Source organism: Chiloscyllium punctatum, chromosome 19 (genome assembly GCF_047496795.1).
Source record: "Chiloscyllium punctatum isolate Juve2018m chromosome 19, sChiPun1.3, whole genome shotgun sequence".
Classification (NCBI taxonomy): Eukaryota; Metazoa; Chordata; class Chondrichthyes; order Orectolobiformes; family Hemiscylliidae; genus Chiloscyllium; species Chiloscyllium punctatum.
Window position 1 is genome coordinate 44,944,604 of NC_092757.1, and position 21,177 is coordinate 44,965,780.

General features: G+C 45.5%; 1 long non-coding RNA gene and 1 other non-coding gene across 2 annotated transcripts; both read right to left on the bottom strand.

The window, feature by feature from the left end:
* Positions 1-17: 17 nt before the first annotated feature.
* On the bottom strand, positions 18-9,390 carry LOC140491307 (uncharacterized). Its single transcript, XR_011963282.1, has 2 exons — positions 8,202-9,390; positions 18-2,880 (listed from the first exon to the last, which is right to left on the bottom strand). It is a non-coding gene; the product is annotated as an uncharacterized lncRNA (long non-coding RNA).
* A 9,119-nt stretch (positions 9,391-18,509) lies between these two features.
* On the bottom strand, positions 18,510-18,628 carry LOC140491725 (5S ribosomal RNA). The gene has a single exon (XR_011963396.1). It is a non-coding gene; the product is annotated as a 5S ribosomal RNA (ribosomal RNA).
* Between the last annotated feature and the right edge of the window lie 2,549 nt (positions 18,629-21,177).

Below are 21,177 nucleotides of genomic sequence, written 5' to 3' on the forward strand. Positions count from 1 at the left end.
CAGTCCGAGACAAAATCTGAATCAGTAGTGTCCTTTATTTTACACTTGCAAGTGGGTGAGATGTCCACTGCCTATAAGGTAGAGGACATACACACCAAGTTCAATTCATATAAATATTATGTATGATTTGATGTCTTTTGTTTTACATTGCTCCTCCCCTGTTTACATCTTCCACTTCCCTAAGACCGACCCCCTTTACCCCTGTTTATCTCTTGCCTTATCCGGCCCTGTCTGTGACAAAATGCTTATTCCTGGCCTCACAAGCCTGTTTGACCTCATCCTGCTGTAGGTCATTGTTAGGCATATTCTTTCTTCATCATTATCTACCCCCCTTCATCTGTGCCTTTCCCGAGGCCGTTCTGATCCCTATGATCCTTTTAATTGAGGTTTGTTCCTGTGTTTTTGTAAAAGTGGGAAGCAGATGTTTATACCTACTGTTTGTACAAGGGTATCTAGCTTAACTTCATCCCCTCACAACATCTTATCTATTTGCCCGTAATGTTTTAATGGCACATCTCATTCTAACATACAATTTTAGCTCATACAAAAACAATTATATATTTCCTCCAAATCGTTCCCATTCTTGTTTACTCAGCTCGTGGCTAAAACAATTACACGCTGGTGTGAGTTCACTTTACTTTGTAAAATGGAATTGCAGAAGTAACGTTAATTTACCTATATCCCACAATTTCCCCCTTTTCTTTTAATTACTCTTTGTTATCTTCTGCATTTTTCTTTTCGGGGCACCTGTTTCATCAAGGCTGTTTCAATCAGTCTTTGGGTGAGCCCTCGTATAGAGGGTATGATACAACAGCCAATGGCCACCAATACCCCGACTACTACTATCAGGGAAGTAAGGATAGAAACCACCATCCCCTTCTACCTTCCAATCCAGGACTCAAGCCATCCTGTGAGAGATGTGTCTACTCCTGGATTCTCAGCCAATTCCTCTGCTAAGGTAGTCAATCCTCTTAAGACCCGAGTAATTGAACCATCAGGTGCAGTGTTATTAGGAATAAAGGTACAACAACTTCCTCCTAACATCACACACACACACACCCCCTTTTTCTGCTAAAACCCTATCAAGGGCCATTCTGTTCTCCCATGCCATCCTACTTGTCGCATCAAGCTGGTCTGATATTCCTTTAACCGCATCTCTTGTATAATTTACAAATCGCTGTTGATTATAGAAAATGTAATTTATCCAATCTACATTTTTATTAACTGTTACCCACCAGAAGAGAGCTGACTCAAAGCCTGCTGCAATCTGGTTACGAGCCTTGGATTCATCAGGTACCCCCCTAGGGACTCCTACCGCATCGAGACAAAGCCTGTCATCGAAAGAAGTGTCTAACAGTAATCTCTTACCCCTTCCCTTTTTCCCCCCTATCTTTTCCTTCTCAAATGCCAGGGTAAATGGAATTGCCAATTGTACAATTGCACATATCCCTCTCCAATCTGGAGGTAGCGTGGGTCTCAATATTTTGCCTCCACAGTCCCACCACAGATCCGCTCGGGGAACCTTTAGTGCTGAGTAGTTCCTTCCCTTCTCCGTTTCGGTAACATTCTTAATCTCTGTACATAATTTCAGCTCCCCCAAATCATTCGACCGACCTGTACCTCGTCTACACACACAGGCTGTGTGATTTCCAACTGCGGCAGAAAACAGCGGGGGGAACTTTTGCATCTTTCTTCTCCAAGGGAGGGAACATCAGAGATAGGGGAGGTACAATTCCTATCATTCCATGCAGTCTCATCCTGATACAGGGCTATCATACATTTCATGCCCTTCCTGTCTCGCTTCCACCCGAGTGGAAAGGGAACCCCCTGGGCCACTGGCCGACTGGAGGCACATGCAGAGCAATTGCTTTTGTTCAGACTTTTCACAGTATACTTTACCCATTCAACCCAGGCATTTGGATCCCCGTACCCAGTTTCTATTTCAATGGTCTGTTTCAAGTCCTTTACCTCTATAAATTTTACTACTTTAGGATCATCGGGAGGGGTGAAAGATTGTATCTTCTTACCCAGTAGTTCTACCTGTTTTCCCTGTCCTTCACTAATTTGAAAACAATAGCCCAAGAAATCCTTCCCATTTGCTTTCATTTCTATCCCAAACGTTTCATTTCATTGTATCTCATAGGTGCCCCCCCCAGGATTGTTTCATGCCATGTGGTTTTCCTTATCGTTAGGTATATTGGGTTACACTTTTTATCAGGACAATCACGAGCTGGTTGGAAGGGGGCCCAGTGTACTGTGATGAGATCATTATACTAAGTACCATCCCCAAGGCCATCCCCATAGGACGTAAGATGTATCTCAGAGCTGCGGTACTGTCTCTGATTATCTACATCCCCACAATTTACTAAGCTGCATACATCAGCGTCTATTACTTGTGGATTATCAAATTCAGGAACCGTTAATAATACATATGAAAATGATATTTGACGAAATCCCAATACTAAAAGGGCTAGCATCATAATTCTAGCAGCATCCCCAGTATTCTAAACATCATGCTGAAGCACCAAAAAGACTTAATATACAATCTTACAGAAATAATCCCGCACTCGCATCACCACTGTATAATTAGTTACTCAAAGTCTCTTTAATCTGAGTTTCAGCGGATCTTGCGTTGATTCGGCTGTCCAGACTTCTTCCTCAACTGGAGATTCCACTGGCCCTTTGATCCGAGTGTAGTGAGTCCAGCCTTTCCCCACCGTCCTTATTGCCGTTTCGGTCGTCAAAAGAGCCTGGTACGGCCCTTCCCAGTCCGGCTGTAATTTAGTCTCTGTCCATGATTTTACTAAGATTCAATCGCCCGGCTGGATGGGATGAACGGTGAATTCAAGGGGTGGAGTCTGTGCCAATAAACCCTGTTTCCTGAGGAAAGACAAAGAGGAGGACAAGCCCAGTATATACTTCTTTAAGAACAACTCTTTAGTTTCGGGAATTGGCAATTCTCCATTCGTTCCCAAGTAAGGTAATCCAAATAAGATTTCATAGGGGGATAGTCCCAAATCTTTCCTTGGGGCTGTTCGTACTCACAAGAGAGCTATAGGTCAACATTTGGTCCAAGGGAGTGTGGTTTCTATTATCAATTTAGAGAGCTGTTGTTTGAGTGTTTGGTTCATTCTCTCAACCCTTCCCGATGATGGCAGGTGCCATGGAGTATGGAACTCCCAGGAAATTCCCAACCCTTTCATTACCTCTAAAGTGTTACAGGGGGTAAAGTGAGTTCCTTGGTCGGAATCAATATGGTTCACGAGCCCATATCAGGGAATTATGTGCTCCAATATTGTTTTAGACACTCCACTCACAGTGGCGGTAGCTCGGGGGTATGCCTCAACCCAACCAGATGGATGATCTACTATGACTAGCAAATATTTTAGTCTCCCTACCCTGGGGAGTTCAGTATAATCTACTTGTATACTCTGGAAAGGTCTCAATCCTGGGTCTCTTCCTCCCGGGGTCTGTTTTCTCAAGACTTTCTTATTTACCTTTCTGCATATTATACATCCCTCACATATTTGTTTAGCAATTGTATATATTCCTTTACATCCATATTCCCTAAGAACTAAATCACACATTGCTTGTACTCCCCAATGGCTGCCTTGGTGTAGGACAGCCATAATCTCTCACATCATCATTTTGTTTAACATTTCCCTTCCATCAGGTAACCTCCAATGCCTGTCTGCTGTTTTTACAGCTCCTAAATCTCTCAATTCATTTTCTTCGCTTTCAGTAAATATAGGAGCTTCCCTAGGACTTGGGACAGTAAGTAGTAGGGAATGAATCACCACTTCTTGTGGGTTCAGGGCTGCTTCCTTAGCCACTTCATCGGCTAATCCATTTCCCCTAACTTCTAGTTCATTTCCTTTCTGATGACCATTTACATGCACTACTGCTATTTCTCGGGGAAGTAATAGGGACTCCAAGACTCGTTTAATCAATTCTTCATGTACTAATTCTTTCCCTCGGCTATTGATCAGCCGTCGTTCCTGCCATATCTTACTGAAGGTGTGCACAACACCAAATGCATATTTAGAGTCAATGTATACTGTTCCCTCTTTATTCTCCAATGCCCTAAGGGCTCTTTCCAATGCATAGAGTTCACAAGTCTGAGCTGACCACCCATTTGGCAACCGTCCTGCCTCCACCACACTACTGTTTGTCCCAACTACGACTGCATACCCATTATGTATTTTCCCTTCAGTCACCCGGGATGATCCGTCTATAAAAAGTCTAGCCCCTGCATGAAGTGGAACATCTCTCAGGTCCATGCAGTCCTTAGTTTGGTATTCTATAATGTCAAGGCAATCGTGCCCTGGATTCTGAGGAGAGTCTCCTTCCCCTTTCCAATGAAAGGCAGCTGGATTTAAACAATTGTCAGTGACCAACACTAGATCATCCTTTTCTATTAATATTGCCTCGTATTTCAGAATCCGCGAGTCTGTCAACCATCGCCCAGCTTTTTGGTTTAGGATTGTTCTCACTTGGTGTGGAGTGCTTACTATTAGGGCTCCCCCAAATGTAAGCTTTCTGCTTTCCTCCACCAACAGTGCAGTGGCAGCCACGGCCTGCACACACTCAGGCCACCCCCGGGATACTGGATCCAGTAGCTTCGAAAGATATGCTACTGGTTGTCTCATTCCTCCCCACCTCTGGGTCAATGCTCCCAAAGCCGCTCCCTTATCCACGGTAACAAAGAGGTGGAAAGGTTTATCTAGAGAAGGTAAGGCTAACACGGGGGCATGGATCAGATCTCTTTTGAGTTTCTCAACTAGTTCTTTTTCCTCATCATCCCAAAGTAGACATTTTGGTTCCCCCTCTAATAGTTTGAGATATAATTTCTTAGTCTTCTGTGCATAGGAATCAATCCACAATCTGCAATAACCCGTTAGACCCAAACATTTGCGTAACTCCCGTTTAGTGCTGGGCAGTGACATCCCCAATATTCCCTCTATCCGTTCCGGGCTTATCTTTCGCTTTCCCTCACTAACTAAATGTCCCAAGTATTTCACTTCTTGGTCCACATATTGTAGTTTGTTTTTAGATACTCGCAGTCCCTGCTGACCCAGGAAATTCAATAATTTGTTAGTGGCTTCTACTACTCTCTCTCTTCTTTTTCCTGTTACTAAGAGGTCGTCTACATACTGCAACAGGGTAGTCCCCTTGGGGCTGCTAAATTTCTCCAATATTTGTTCTAACATCTGTCCAAATAAATTCAGGGATTCCGTAAACCCCTGGGGAAGCACAGGTGTTGCGGTTTGTGTCCTGTCTTAGGGTCTTCCCACTCAAAGGCAAACATATTCCTACCTTCCTCTGCCAAGGGACAAGCCCAAAAGGCATCCTTTAAATCTATCACACTAAACCATTTGTGGTCATGAGGGATCTCACTTAATAAGGAATAGGGGTTTGGTACCACTGGGTGCCTGATCTGTACTATGCGATTTAATGTTCTCAAATCCTGCCCCAATCGATAAGTTCCATCGGATGTCCACACTGGTAGTATTGGGGTATTATAAGGAGACATACATGGCTCCAACAGTCCATCTCTAATCAATCCTTCAATTACTGGCTGCAGTCCTCGTTTACCTTCTATGGAAATGGGATATTGTCGCTCACAGACAACGTCCCCTTTTCCTTTTTTTAAAAATTTACTTCAAGGGGAGGGATCTGTAGTTTTCCACAATTCCCTTCTCTAGCCCATACAATAGGGTCTATCTCTCTCTCCACATCCTTTGTCAACATTGCCTTTCTACAACTAATTCTTTTTCCTGAATTCCAATCCCCAGTCCTAAGAGGATAATTAAATCTCTCCCTAATAAGTTACTTCCTATATCAGGGATATACAACAGTTCCCCTGTGACCCTATCCTTAGGACCTTCTATCATCATAGGTTCAAATACTGGAACAGTAAATCCTTCCCCTTTTACCCCCGAAACAGTAATTGACCGTGTTGACATTCCTACTTTCTTTGGTTTAAAATTCAGCGATGACCGTGCTGCCCCAGTATCTACTAGGAAGACGACCTCTTCCTTACAGGGTCCCACCTTCAGGTTTATCAAGGGTTCCTGGTGGGTCCCCGGGGGCAGGAACCCCTGACACCCCTATTCTTCATCAAAATTCATAAGCGGAATTGCCCTCTCTTCCCTTTTCAGAGCAGGACATTCCCGCTTAAAGTGCCCTATCTTTCCGCAATAATAGCATCCTGCCTGTGGAGACCTCCAGCTCTGCCCCTGTCACTCGAACCCTCTATCAAACGCTCCCCCTTGTCCTCTCTGTCCGACATGCTGCCACCCACCGCTCCGGTTGGTCACTATCGGTTCCATTCTTTTCTTAACTATCTCATCAACCGCAGCTACCATCATTTTCACCTTCTGTTTCTGTCTCTCATCCTCTCTCTTTACAAACACTTTCTGTGCCTCTCTTAACAATTCATCTAATGGCTTTTCACTCCACCCTATCTTCTGTATCTTTCTCTGTATGTCTGGCCATGCCTTTGTCACAAAATGTACTTTCAAAAGACCATGTGCCACTGGGTCCTCAGGGTTCATCCCAGAATATTTCCGCATTGAGTCTCTTAATCTTTGCAAGAAAGCTGAGGGAGTCTCACCTTTCTCCTGTCTAACTTCAAAGGCTTTAGTCAAATTCTGTGACTTTGGAACTGCCTCTCTTATTCCTTTTAGAATCAGGTCTTTCAATTCCCTCATTTCTTTTCTATGCTCCGGGTTTTGATTTTCCCTCTGGGGGTCTCTGAGGGGAAACTTCACCTCTCCCTGTCCAGCATCCCCATCTCCAATGGGGTGTTCCCTGTCCCATATTTTAATGGCTGCTCCCCATACAAGTCCCCTTTCTTCCCCAGTAAATAATATATTCAAAATAGACATTAACCCAGCCCAGGTATACAGACTGGGCCCCAAAAATTGATCAATTTGTTCAGACAACCCTACCGGATCCTCAACCAGGACCTTCATTTCTTTTTTAAATGTTCTGACCTCCCCACTGCTGAGGGGGACACTTACAAACCCAATCTCTTTGTCCCCTATTGGTACCTCCCGAAGGGGATAAGTCATTACGTTCTTCCCCTTTTTCTTTTTTAAAGAAATATTGCAGTATTTCTAGCTCCCCATAACTTCAAACACCAATTCATCAATTCATGCTTGACTCACCTTAAAGCCTGTTCCAAACTTGTAAATATATTTATATATTTACATTCATTTATTCAGTATTTAATATTCAAAATGTAAAATGCATACAGTTCTCAATTTTGAAATCCACTGTACTCACCCAGTTTTAGTCCCTTAATTTAAATCCAAAATTAGTTTTCTTAAGTAGTGCTGACCAATCATTGCTCAATTACAATACTATAGGTCGTGAAATAATCAGAGCTGCCTTAAAAGAATTTGTCTATTCAAGTTTAACAAAAACTTCTAATGCATGAACAATGGCCGAATCCAAGGTCACAGATATTAACCATAGAATTTTGTTTTTACTACAATCTAATGTTGAACTGAAACTTCAACTGTCCTCCTTAAATCACTTTTATGTAAAGATAAAAGAGATTAGTTAGAAACTGATAGTAAGGCAGCTATGACCTGTGAGAAGAACAGGAGTTATCATTCTTTTTTTTTCATAATCTCTATAGAATCCTTCACCTTTAAAGAAATCATGTTAAGTTTCCATAATAAAAATCAGATTCAAAACAGTCCCGGAACTCAAGCTCCAGGGAATAAAACACAAACATTCAATCACCAACAAACAAATGTGCATTCAAACCAAATCACAAAGGGTTAAACTTTCTACCAGCTGTACAGCTCTTTTCATTCTCTCTCTCTCTCTCACTCATTGACAAATAAATTCAGATATTTACAGTCTTTGTCCGACCTGTATTTTGGCCAGAAGAGGCGGGACGAAGAATGGATTCCTTCGTCCATACGAAGCAACAATATTTAATCATCTTTTTCCCCTGTACAAGTATTATTTTCCCAATTCCACAACATCCTCCCCAAAGGACTTTCTGGAGGTATGTTGTAAGAGACCCCGCCTCCATTTCCATTGCTTTTTCCTTCTTTTGTTTTCCCGGAGGCTTTTTCCCTACCCACGGCACAACCCATATTGAGTTCCTTCGTTAGTCCCTTATTAACTACTAAAACTCAATCCCGGCCACCAAGGTAATACTTAAAAGTCAGGTTTCTTACCTTGGTCTGTGCAGAGAGTTGCCTGGCCCCTTGTCACCGTATTTTCTATCGAACGCCTATCCCTGTCTGATTCAGACGTCTCTCTTGTGGGATTCGTACCAGTCGCCCAAGGGAGCAGACCAAACCAGGACACGAGACCGCTCCTCAATGGGGAACGGGACGCGTCTTCCCAGTGTCCAAGGCCAGCCACTCCCCCCGGTGATGGAAGAAAATCCCGGACAGCCCCCAATTGTGAGAAACAAAGCTCACACACCTCAATAATTGTAGTCCGAGACAACATCTGAATCAGCAGTGTCCTTTATTTTACACTTGTAAGTGGGTGAGATGTCCAGTGCCTATAAGGTAGAGGACATACACACCCAGTTCAATTCATATATAATATTTATATGATTTGATGTCTTTTGTTTTACATTGCTCCTCCCCTGTTTACATCGTCCACTTCCCCAAGACCAGCTCCCATTACCCCTGTTTATCTCTTGCCTTATCCGGCCCTGTCTGTGACAAAATGCTTATTCCTGGCCTCACAAGGCTGTTTGACCTCATTCTGCTGTAGGTCATTGTTAGGCATATTCTTTCTTCATCATTATCTACCCCCTTCATCTGTGCCTTTCCCGAGGCCGTTCTGATCCCTATGACCCTTTTAATTGGGGTTTGTTCCTGTGTTTTTGTAAAAGTGGGAAGCAGATGTTTATACCTACTGTTTGTACAGCCGTATCTAGCTTAACTTCATCCCCTCACAACATCTTATCTATTTGCCCGTAATGTCTACCATTGTTTTATTGGCACATCTCATTCTAACATACAATTTTAGCTCATACAAAAACAATTATATATTTCCTCCACAACGTTTCCATTCTTGTTGACTCAGCTCGTGGCTAAAACAATGACACACAGGTGTGAGTTCATTTTACTTTGTAAAATGGAATTGCAGAATTGCAGAATTGCAGAAGTAACATTAATTTACCTATATCCCACAAGGATCAACTCCTTCACACTCACTCCACTCCATTTCATTACATGCCCATCCAAACTGCTTCACAAATAAACTCCTTTCCAAATTATAACCACAGCAACATACACACACCACAACGCTGTTTAGCCCCTACAACCTCTGCCTCCATTCAAACATCATGGCTCAGCTCTTGCCCAACTTCATATACAAGCCTCTGGCCCTTGGTACCTTTGCTTCACAAACATTTATCTCCCTCACATTTCAATAGAACAACTCCTCCAGCATCCACTGCGCTTTGTCAGAAAATGATGGCTAAAATCCACCATCCGATGTGTGCACGACTGCTTCCTCACATCTCTATGCAACCCTCTGGCCCAAAGTCTCACGTTATGTTCCTTCATTCTACAATCCCCAACCAGTAGAAATCGTTTATCGTTCTCCACCTTCTCTTTTCCTATTCATGTCTTCAAGACTTTCATCACACCACCCATTAACATTCTCAATTCTACAGACCACAGGCCTAAATGATATGATTTCTCCTTCCATCTTAACCATGGAAGTCCAGGTATCATTCTTGTCAATCAATATTCTACTCCTTTCAGAAGGTGTGCGGCCCAGATCCGCTCACAGTACTCCAAGTGGGGTCTATCTACCCAGGGTTTTGTAGAACTGCAGCACAACTTCGGCATCCTTCTACTCCAGTCCTCTACTTAAAAAGGACAGCAATCTGTTCGCTTTCTGGATTATTTTCTGTACGTGTCCGTGACATTTTAAAGTTGTGTGCACCTGAAACCCCAAGTCTCCTTGGACATGCACTTCATACCATCCAGAAAAATACCTTGATCTGTCCCTTCTTGATCCAAAAATGGATAGCCTCACTGTTGCTTTCATTCTAATGCTTTTGCCACAGTTTTGCTTATTGACTTAATCTATCAATATCCCCTTGCAATTTTATGCTGTCATCTACACAGTCTACAATGCAGCCTAACTTATGCAGCCACAAATTATGATAAGACTTCCTGTGCCATTACCCATTCCCTTAACAAATAACATCAATAATTGAGGCCCTAACACAAGTCCGTGTGAGACATAACTGGTTCCATCCTGCCAATTGACTACCTACCCATTATCTCTACTTTCTGTCACCTGCCACTCAAACAATCTCCGAGCCCTGTCAGGAATTTGCCCTCAATTCTCTTGGCTCCTACCTACTTAAGTGGACTTTGTCAAATGCCTTCTAGAAGTACATGTAAACAACATCTACGGACATTATTCCCTGACAGCTACCTTAGTCCCCTCTTCAAACCCTCTGCAATGAATTTATCAGGCACGACCTACCTGTCATGTGGCTCTCCCTGGTTAACTCAACAATTTGAGGTGCTCACTTATCCCAGCCTTGATTATAGACTCCAACAAATTCCCTGCCATAGGTGCTAAGCTCCATGCTCTGCAATTCCCGAGTTTTCCGGGTTCTCCTCTCTTAAAAAGCGCGACTGACACGTGCAACAATCCAATCCGGAGGGACGACTCCTGGATCTCGGGAATTCTGAACGATTACAGTTCGGGATTCTATGAGGCGCTTGTCGATTTGTTTTAACACCCACCGATGGAACCCGCCTAATCCCAGGCATTTGTCACCCTTTGATTCCAGTCATTTCCTCATTATCGATGTTTTATTCACCTTCATTTTATTCGGTTGCTTTTCCCGATCCACTTTTCATTTCACCGGGACTTCTGGCAAGCTATCCTCCTTTTCTCCTGAAAATACGAGGTAAGGGGAATGATGGAACATCTCGACCATTTACAATGTCCCCACCTTCTCCTGACCACCCGCTTTCCCTTTAGGGCAGCGGAACATTTCTTCTCGATTTTGATGTCCCTGGAAAGATTCCGATCAAAATTCCTTTTGGGAGCTCTTTTACACTGCTTTGTGTCTTTCCTGCTCTCTGGATCTTTCCCAATCAGCAGGATCTATGCTGATATTTTTGTCCATGACTGTTTTCTTCTGTGAAGCAGAGCTTTCCCTCTCAGGGGTATCAACTGGTTTCCTATCGTCTTCAATGTTTCTTTAAACATCCTCCCGTCATCTTCAGTTCTTTTAGCCATCAGCAGATTTTCCAACCTTATTGTGGAAGGTCTCTGCCTCATCTCAGTCAAGGCGGCTTTTCCGAACTCTCCAACTCCAGCAGCATAGAACATAGAACAATACAGCACAGAACAGGCCCTTCGGCCCCCGATGTTGTGCCGAACATTTGTCCTAGCTTAAGCACCTATCCATGTACCTCTCCAATTGCCGCTTAAAGGTCACCAATGATTCTGACTCTGCCACTCCCACGGGCAGTGCATTCCATGCCCCCACCACTCTCTGGGTAAAGAACCTACCCCTGACATCCCCCCTATACCTTCCACCCTTCACCTTAAATTTATGTCCCGTTGTAACACTCTGTTGTACCAGGGGGAAAAGTTTCTGACTGTCTACTCTCTCTATCTATACCTCTGATCATCTTATAAACCACTATCAAGTCACCCCTCATCCTTCGCCGTTCCAATGAGAAAAGGCCTAGCACTCACAACCTATCCTCGTACGACCTATTCTCCATTCCAGGCAACATCCTGGTAAGTCTTCTCTGCACTCTCTCCAAAGCTTCCACATCTTTCCGAAAGTGAGGGGACCAGAACTGCACACAGTACTCCAAATGTGGCCCAACCAAGGTCCTGTACAGCTGCAACATCACTTCATGACTCTTGAATTCAATCCCTCTGCTAATCCCTCTCTATCCAACTGGCCACATTTCCCGCTATCATACCTCCTGACTTTCCGCATAAGCCTACCATGGGGAAGCTTATCAAATGCTTTCTTAAAATCCATGTACACTACATCCACTGCTCTGCCCTCATCCACATACTTGGTCACCTCCTCAAAGAATTCAATAAGACTTGTAAGGCATGACCTACCCCTCACAAATCCGTGCTGGCTGTCCCGAATCAAGCAGTGTCTTTCCAGATACTCATAAATCCTATCCCTCAGTACCCTTTCCGTTACTTTGCCTACCACTGAAGTAAGATTAACTGGCCTGTAATTCCCGGGTTATCCATATTCCCTTTTTTGAACAGGGGAACAACATTTGTCACTCTCCAGTCACCTGGTACCACCCCCGTTGACAGTGAAGATGAAAAGATCATTGCCAATGGCTCTGCAATTTCCTCTCTTGCTTCCCACATAATCCTAGGATATATCCCGTCAGGCCCGGGGGACTTGTCTATCCTGAAGTTGTTCAAAATGCCCAACACATCTTTCTTCCTAACAAGTATCTCTTCGAGCTTACCAGTCCGTTTCACATTCTCCTCTTCAACAATAAGGTCCCTCTCATTTGTAAATACTGAAGAAAAGTACTCATTCAAGACCTCTCCTATCTCTTCCGACTCAATACAGTCTCCCACTACTGTCCTGGATCAGACCTAACCTCGTTCTCGTCATTCTCATGTTTCTCACATACGCGTAAAAAGCCTTGGGGTTATCCTTGATCCTACCCCGCCAAAGATTTTTCATGCCCTCTCTTAGCTCTCCTTATCCCTTTCTTCAGCTCCGGCCTGGCTATCCTGTATCCCTCCAATGCTCTCTGAACCTTGTTTCCTCAACCTTATGTAAGCCTCCTCCTTCCTCCTTACAAGACATTCAACCTCCCTCGTCAACCAAGGATCCCTCACACGACCATCTCTTTCCTGCCTGACAGATACATACATATCAAGGACGTGTCGTATCTGTTCCTTGAAAAAGTTCCACATTTCCACGACATCCTTCCCTAACAGCCTATGCTCCCAACTTATGCTCCTCAGATCCTGTCTTACAACATTGTATTTACTCTTCCCTCAATTGTAAAACCTACCCTGTTGCACGCACCTATCTCTCTCCATAACCAAGGTGAAAGTCACAGAACTGTGGTCACCATCACCAAAATGTTCATCCACTAACAAGCCCATCACTTGTCCCGGTTCGTTACCGAATACAGCAGATACATGCTTTGTGCTTTCAAACACTGCCTTGAACTTGATAGTGCTATCATCACTATGTGATAAGTGGCCACGCACAAGTAGCTCACTCATTAATTCCAAATCATTACTCATTACTAAACCCAATACTGCTTGTCCACATGAAGCATATAGGACATAATGCAGTGAGAAACAGTACCGGCAATACACCAGACATGCACTACCTTTCTGACAAATGCTTGACTACCTCTAAATCTGTGTTCACGTTAAAATCCCTCATGAGCAGTACTCTGGCTTTGTTACATATTGGATGCTGCCTGAACTGCTGTGCTCTTCCAGCACCACTAATCCAGTATTTGGTTTTCAGCATCTGCAGTCATTGTTTTTACCTTGTTGATTTTAACCCTACTGCGAATCCTCTTGCAAGGATGCCTGCCTTGAAGAAGTTTTCCTCCTCTCTCTACAAGAATCTCAGGGAGTCCCTCTCCCACTGCAACTCCCAGGTCATTGCGTCTGCTCTGAAGCTCTTCAACCATGTTGTGAAACAAACTCGGTACCACAGCCACATTCGCTTCCTCAGTGCATGCCTCCGTAACCAACTCATCCCACACGGACTCCAGACCACCTTTAAATCAGCAGAGTTCGGACCCAAACAGGACAAACAGTACAGACTACAGATTCAAAAACACCAGCAACAGTTCTCCTTCAGGATCCTCCGCTCCACGCTTGCAGCAATGCGCCGTCACCTAACCTCTCTCCAGTCAGCCCTGCCTCAGCTGAGGGCCACACTCTCTCAGAATTGCAAAGGACCCACTCTGTACTACATCCTCAGGAGAATTCATACTCTCAACAAACAGTATTTCAACTCCATCTCAAACATCAAAAACTGTAAGTACAACAAACTTTTATCCACCCACCTCCATAACCAGCGCTCCTCAAACATTCCAGAAGATTCCCCTGGCCTCGGAAACACCATTAGCCATGCGGCTGACGCAGCTACCACCCCCACGCTGAGTGATGATGTCACGTCCGCCCCCATCATGGCCACTCCCACAGTCACTTCCGGCCCTCACATCATTCCTGATGCCACACACTCAGTGACTCCCGCCACCCCTACTGCCATGATCATCACCAATTCCACCTCCACCAGCGCCACTCACCTGCATTCTGCTGACACGGCCCCCACAGACCCCACTGTCACTATCCCCACACCCCAGAACCCCGAGGGCAACATTACCCCAGCTCATGCCTCCACCCCCATTCCCCCCACCATCACACCCACTCCAGGTACTGGCTCCGACCCCACTCCCAGCTCCACACCCACACCAGATCCCAGCTCCCGGCCCTGCCGAGTTTTCACCATCCCTCCAAGACCTCCCACTCACTGAGGAAGAACGATCAGTCCTCAGCAAAGGACTCACCTTCATCCCCCTCCGTCCACACATCACTGAATTTAATACACGCCGTGACGTCAAACAATTCTTCTGTCGCCTCCGCCTCCGAGCTTACTTTCACAATCAGGACTCCCGCCCACCTTCCGAGGACCCCTTCGCCCACCTCCAACACGCTGCATCCACCTGGACACCCTGTGCTGGCCTATTACCTGCCCTCGACCTCTTCATTTCCAACTGCCGCCGGGACATTAACCGCCTCAACCTGTCGACCCCCCTCCCCCACTCCAACCTCTCACCCTCACAACGCGCAGCCCTCCAATCCCTCTGCTCTAATCCCAACCTCACCATTAAGCCAGCGGATAAAGGGGGCACAGTGGTAGTCTGGCGCACTGACCTCTACACCGCTGAAGCCAAACACCAACTCGAGGACACCTCTTCCTACTGCCCCCATCACCAAACCATCATCTCCCAGACCATACAGAACCTCATCACCTCAGGAGACCTCCCACCCACAGCTTCCAACCTCATAGTCCAGGAACCCCGCACTGCCCGGTTCTACCTCCTTCCCAAGATCCACAAGCCTGACCACCCTGGCCGACCCATTGACTCAGCATGCTCCTGCCCCACCGAACTCATCTCTACCTACCTCGACACTATTCTATCCCCCCAGTCCAGAAACTCCCCACATACATTTGAGACACCACCCACGTCCTCCACCTCCTCCAAGACTTCCGTTTCCCCGGCCCCCAAATCCTCATCTTCACCATGGATATCCAATCCCTCTACATCTCCATTCGTCATTACCAGGGCCTCCAAGCCCTCCGTTTTTGCCTCTCCAGACGTCCCCAACAGTACCCTTCCACTGACACCCTCATTCATTTGGCCAAACTGGTCCTCACCCTTAACAATTTCTCCTTTGAATCCTCCCACTTCCTCCAGACCAAAGGCGTAGCCATGGGCACACGTATGGGCCCCAGCTATACCTGTCTCTTTGTTGGCTATGTAGAACAGTTGATCTTCCGTAATTACACCGGCACCACTCCCCACCTCTTCCTCCGCTACATTGATGACTGCATTGGCGCCACCTCGTGCTCCCGCGAGGAGGTTGAGCAATTCATCAACTTCACCAACATATTCCACCCTGATCTTAAATTTACCTGGACCATCTCTGACACCTCGCTCCCCTTCCTGGACCTCTCCATCTCCATTAGTGACGACCAACTTGACACTGACATTTTTTACAAACCCACCGACTCCCACAGCTACCTGGATTACACCTCTTCCCACCCTATCTCTTGAAAAAATGCCATCCCGTATTCCCAATTCCTCCGCCTCCGCCGTATCTGCTCCCAGGAGGACCAGTTCCACCATAGAACACACCAGATGGCCTCCTTCTTTAGAGACCGCAATTTCCCTTCCCACGTGGTTAAAGATGCCCTCCAAAGCATTTCGTCCACATCCCGCACCTCCGCCCTCAGATCTCACCCCTCCAACCGTAACAAGGACAGAACGCCCCTGGTGCTCACCTTCCACCCTACAAACCTTCGCATAAACCAAATCATCCAACGACATTTACGCCACCCCTCCCCACCCCTTTCCGCCTTCCGCAAAGACCGTTCCCTCCGCGACTACCTGGTCAGGTCCACACCCCCCTATGACCCACCCTTCCATTCTGGCACTTTCCCCTGCCACAGCAGGAACTGTAAAACCTGTGCCCACACCTCCTCCCTCACCTCTATCCAAGGCCCTAAAGGAGCCTTCCACATCCAAAGTTTCACCTGCACATCCACCAATATCATTTATTATATCCGTTGCTCCCGATGTGGTCTCATCTACACTGGGGAGACTGGGCGCCTCCTAGCAGAGCGCTTTAGGGAACCTCTCCGAGACACCCGCACCAATCAACCAAACCGCCCCGTGGCCCAACATTTCAACTCCCCCTCCCACTCTGCCGAGGACATGGAGGTCCTGGGCCTCCTTCACCGCCGCTCCCTCACCTCCAGACGCCTGGAGGAAGAACGCCTCATCTTCCGCCTCGGAACACTTCAACCCCAGGGCATCAATGTGGACTTCAACAGATTCCTCATTTCCCCTTCCCCCACCTCATCCTAGTTTCAAACTTCCAGCTCTGCACTGTCTCCTTGACTTGTCCGGACTTGTCCGACCTGCCTATCTTCTTTTCCACCTATCCACTCCACCCTCTCCTCCTTGACCTATCACCTTCATCTCCTCCCCCACTCACCCATTGTACTCTATGCTACTCTCTCCACACCCCCACCCTCCTCTAGCTTATCTCTCCACGCTTCAGGCTCACCGCCTTTATTCCTGATGAAGGGCTTTTGCCCGAAATGTCGATTTCGCTGCTCATTGGATGCTGCCTGAACTGCTGTGCTCTTCCAGCACCACTAATCCAGTATTTGGTTTTCAGCATCTGCAGTCATTGTTTTTACTTTGTTACATATTGCCTAGTTTTGTGCATTTTTACTATCCAGGACTTCAGAGCTGCTACCAGGCGGTCTGTACATAACACCTATTACAATTTTAGGATTTCGACTATTCCTCAGTTCCACCCACACGGTCTCCACTGAATGCGTTTCCTTCATTATGTCCTCCCTCATCATTGACAGAATTTTGTTTCTCATCACGGAGGCTACTCCACCACCTCTGCCATTTTCCATATCCGTCCTATACCACTATCCTATAACCTCGGTCTTCACAATTATCCTTCTGGAGACCACCTTTTGCTTTGCTCAATCTGCAGCACACTCTCCGCGGTCAATATCTCACACCAGAGAGCTCCACCATTCAAACTGATGACCATCGATCCACCTCAACTGCACCTCCCTTTCAGAATTCCCTAAGATATCAAAACTCCATCCACTGACACTGAAGTATCCTCAACAGTAGAACCCACACCACTCTCTGGAGAATATCATTCTAAAGATTAACAACACAATAACTGTCGAAAGTTCACTTATCTGCCTGAAATTATAGGAAATACAGTCTGAAAATCCAAGTCATTGGCACCTATTGCTTCTGCCTTTATCCACCCGACTGTTAATGAACACAACATTCTCTTGCATTTAGTCCAACAGGAGTTCCCTTTCTTCAAAACATCTTGATAGTGTCTTCAAATGGTATGATTATCTTAGTGCACGGTTAAGATTTCCAAAGTAATATCCTTACTCACTAACGTCCTTCTGTCATCCTTAAATGTCAGGGGCTACTCCTCTTTCCAAATCCCACCTTACTATTGTTAATAGTCTGCACTCTGGAAATGTTATTTCTCTACCTTGGTCAACTTGTAACTAAGGCACAGTGATGTCAATTGGATCGAACCATTCATCACCATTTGTGCCATTATTAGGCCGATCTGTTTGTGAAGGCTTCGGCTGTTAGAGAATAAGCCTTGATTTTTGTACCTGGCATTTTAAATACTCACTCTTTACACTTATCTTATTATTTGCTGCTGATGTGTAATAATAATCATCATTACAATGATTGAACTTGCTGTGTTTGCTGACCCATTCTTCCTGCCTTAACCATATCGATCCACCATTGTATGAACTCGACCGGTGAGTGCAGATATTGTAAAACACCCTTCACCTGACAAGCCCTCACCACAACGTTGTTGCTTTCAGACCCTATCCACACCACTAGTTAGACGATTGTTAGAAAACAGGGGAACGCTGACAGCGATCAGGGAAGTGTGATCATCGAAAGTGAGGCATCACTTAACAAAAACTACGGTTTGTGCTCTTCAATAAAATACTTGCTCCTTTGGTGTTCCTGGTGCGTTTGCTCCAATCTCAAGCAGTAATGATGTGTTTGTGTATTGGGGGAAGAAGTTGAACAATGAAATTGGGCAAGAAAAAGTGAGACAGAGAGACGAAGCGAGTAGTTAATAGGACGTTGCTTGATGAATGGGAGTGTGAGAGTGCGAAGCTGTGAGCAACCTCTGGTGGCTGCAAAAGCCTACTGCACCTGGTATTCCCAGGCGGTCTCCCATCCAAGTACTAACCAGGCCTGAGTCTGCTTAGCTTCCGAGATCAGACGAGATCGGGCGTTTTCAGACTAGTATGGCCGTAGGCACAGACTGCTTCCATTTCTGCTTCCTTAAAGGCACACACTGCTGCATTTACAACAACATTTTGCCATTCAATCAGACTGCACCAAAACATTTCTTTTTCCTTTGCCTTTCTATTCTCCCATCTCCATCTTCAGTTCCTCTACTTCACCCTAGACACACACACACACACACGTTTATTACACAACAGGATCAACTCTTTCACACTCACTCCACTCCATTTCATTACATGCCCATCCAAACTGCTTCACAAATAAACTCCTTTCCAAATTATAACCACAGCAACATACACACACCACAACGCTGTTTAGCCCCTACAACCTCTGCCTCCATTCAAACATCATGGCTCAGCTCTTGCCCAACTTCATATACAAGCCTCTGGCCCTTGGTACCTTTGCTTCACAAACATTTATCTCCCTCTCATTTCAATAGAACAACTCATCCAGCATCCACTGCACTTTGTCAGAAAATGATGGCTAAAATCCACCATCCGATGTATGCACGATGGCTTCCTCACATCTCTACGCAACCCTGTGGCCCTAAGTCTCACGCTATGTCCCTTCGTTCTACAATCCCCAACCAGTAGAAATCGTTTATCATTAGCTACCTTCTCTTTTCCTATTCATGTCTTCGAGACTTTCATCACACCACCCATTAACATTCTCAATTCTACAGACCACAGGCCTAAATGATATGATCTCTCCTTCCATCTTAACCATGCAAGTCCAGGTATCATTCTTGTAAATCAATATTCTACTCCTTTCAGAAGGTGTGCGGCCCAGATCCGCTCACAGTACTCCAAGTGGGGTCTATCTACCCAGGGTTTTGTAGAACTGCAGCATAACTTCGGCATCCTTCTACTCCAGTCCTCTACTTAGAAATTTGTCTTGCAAACGTTTCGTCCCCTGTCTAGGTGACATCCTCAGTGCTTGGGAGCCTCCTGTGAAGCGCTTCTGTGCTGTTTGCTCCGGCATTTATTGTGGCCTGTCTCTGCCGCTTCCAGTTGTCAGTTCGAGCTGTCCACTTTAGTGGCCGGTATATTGGGTCCAGGTCGATGTGTTTGTTGATAGAGTCTGTGGATGAGTGCCATGCCTCTAGGAATTCCCTGGCTGTTCTCTGTTTGGCTTGCCCTATAATGGTAGTGTTGTCCCAGTCGAATTCATGTTGCTTGTCGTCTGTGTGTGTGGCTACTAAGGATAGCTGGTCGTGTCGTTTCGTGGCTAGTTGGTGTTTGTGCATACGGATCGTTAACTGTCTTCCTGTTTGTCCGATGTAGTGTTTTGTACAGTCCTTGCATGGGATTTTGTACACTACATTGGTTTTGCTCATGTTGGGTATCGGGTCCTTTGTCCTGGTGAGTTGTTGTCTGAGCGTGGCTGTAGGTTTGTGTGCTGTTATGAGTCCTAGTGGTCGCAGTAGTCTGGCTGTCAGTTCGGAAATACTCCTGATGTATGGTAGTGTGGCTAGTCCTTTGGGTCCACCTAGACAGGGGATGAAACGTTTGCAAGACAAATTCCCAGCTTGACGAACAGAACCACAACGAGCACCCGAGCTACAAATCTTCTCCCAAACTTTGACCTACTCAGAAAGGACAGCAATCTGTTCGCTTTCTGGATTATTTTCTGGACGTGTCCGTGACACTTTAAAGTTGTGTGCACCTGAAACCCCAAGTCTCCTTGGACATGCACTTCATACCATCCAGAAAAATACCTTGATCTGTCCCTTCTTGATCCAAAAATGGATAGCCTCACTATTGCTTTCATTCAAATGCTTTTGCCACAGTTTTGTTTATTGACCTAAATCTATCAATATCCCCTTGCAAATTTATGCTGTCATCTACACAGTCTACAATGCAGCCTAACTTATGCAGCCACAAATTATGATATGACTTCCTGTGCCATTATCCATTCCCTTAACAAATAACATCAATAATTGAGGCCCTAACACAAGTCCTTGTGAGACATAACTGGTTCCATCCTGCCAATTGACTACCTACCCATTATCTCTACTTTCTGTCACCTGCCTCTCAAACAATCTCCGAGCCCTGTCAGGAATTTGCCCTCAATTCTCTTGGCTTCTACCTTCTGAAGTGGATTTTGTCAAATGCCTTCTAGAAGTCCATGTAAACAACATCTATGGACATTATTCCCTGACAGCTACCTTCGTCCCCTCTTCAAACCCTCTGCAATGAATTTGTCAGGCACGACCTACCTGTCATGTGGCTCTCCCTGGTTAACTCAACAATTTGAGGTGCTCACTTATCCCAGCCTTGATTATAGACTCCAACAAATTCCCTGCCATAGGTGCTAAGCTCCATGCTCTGCAATTCCCGAGTTTTCCGGGTTCTCCTCTCTTAAAAAGCGCGACTGACACGTGCAACAATCCAATCCGGAGGAACGACTCCTGGATCTCGGGAATTCTGAACGATTACAGTTCGGGCTTCTATGAGGCGCTTGTCGATTTGTTTTAACACCCACCGATGGAACCCGCCTAATCCCAGGCATTTGTCACCCTTTGATTCCAGTCATTTCCTCATTATCGATGTTTTACTCA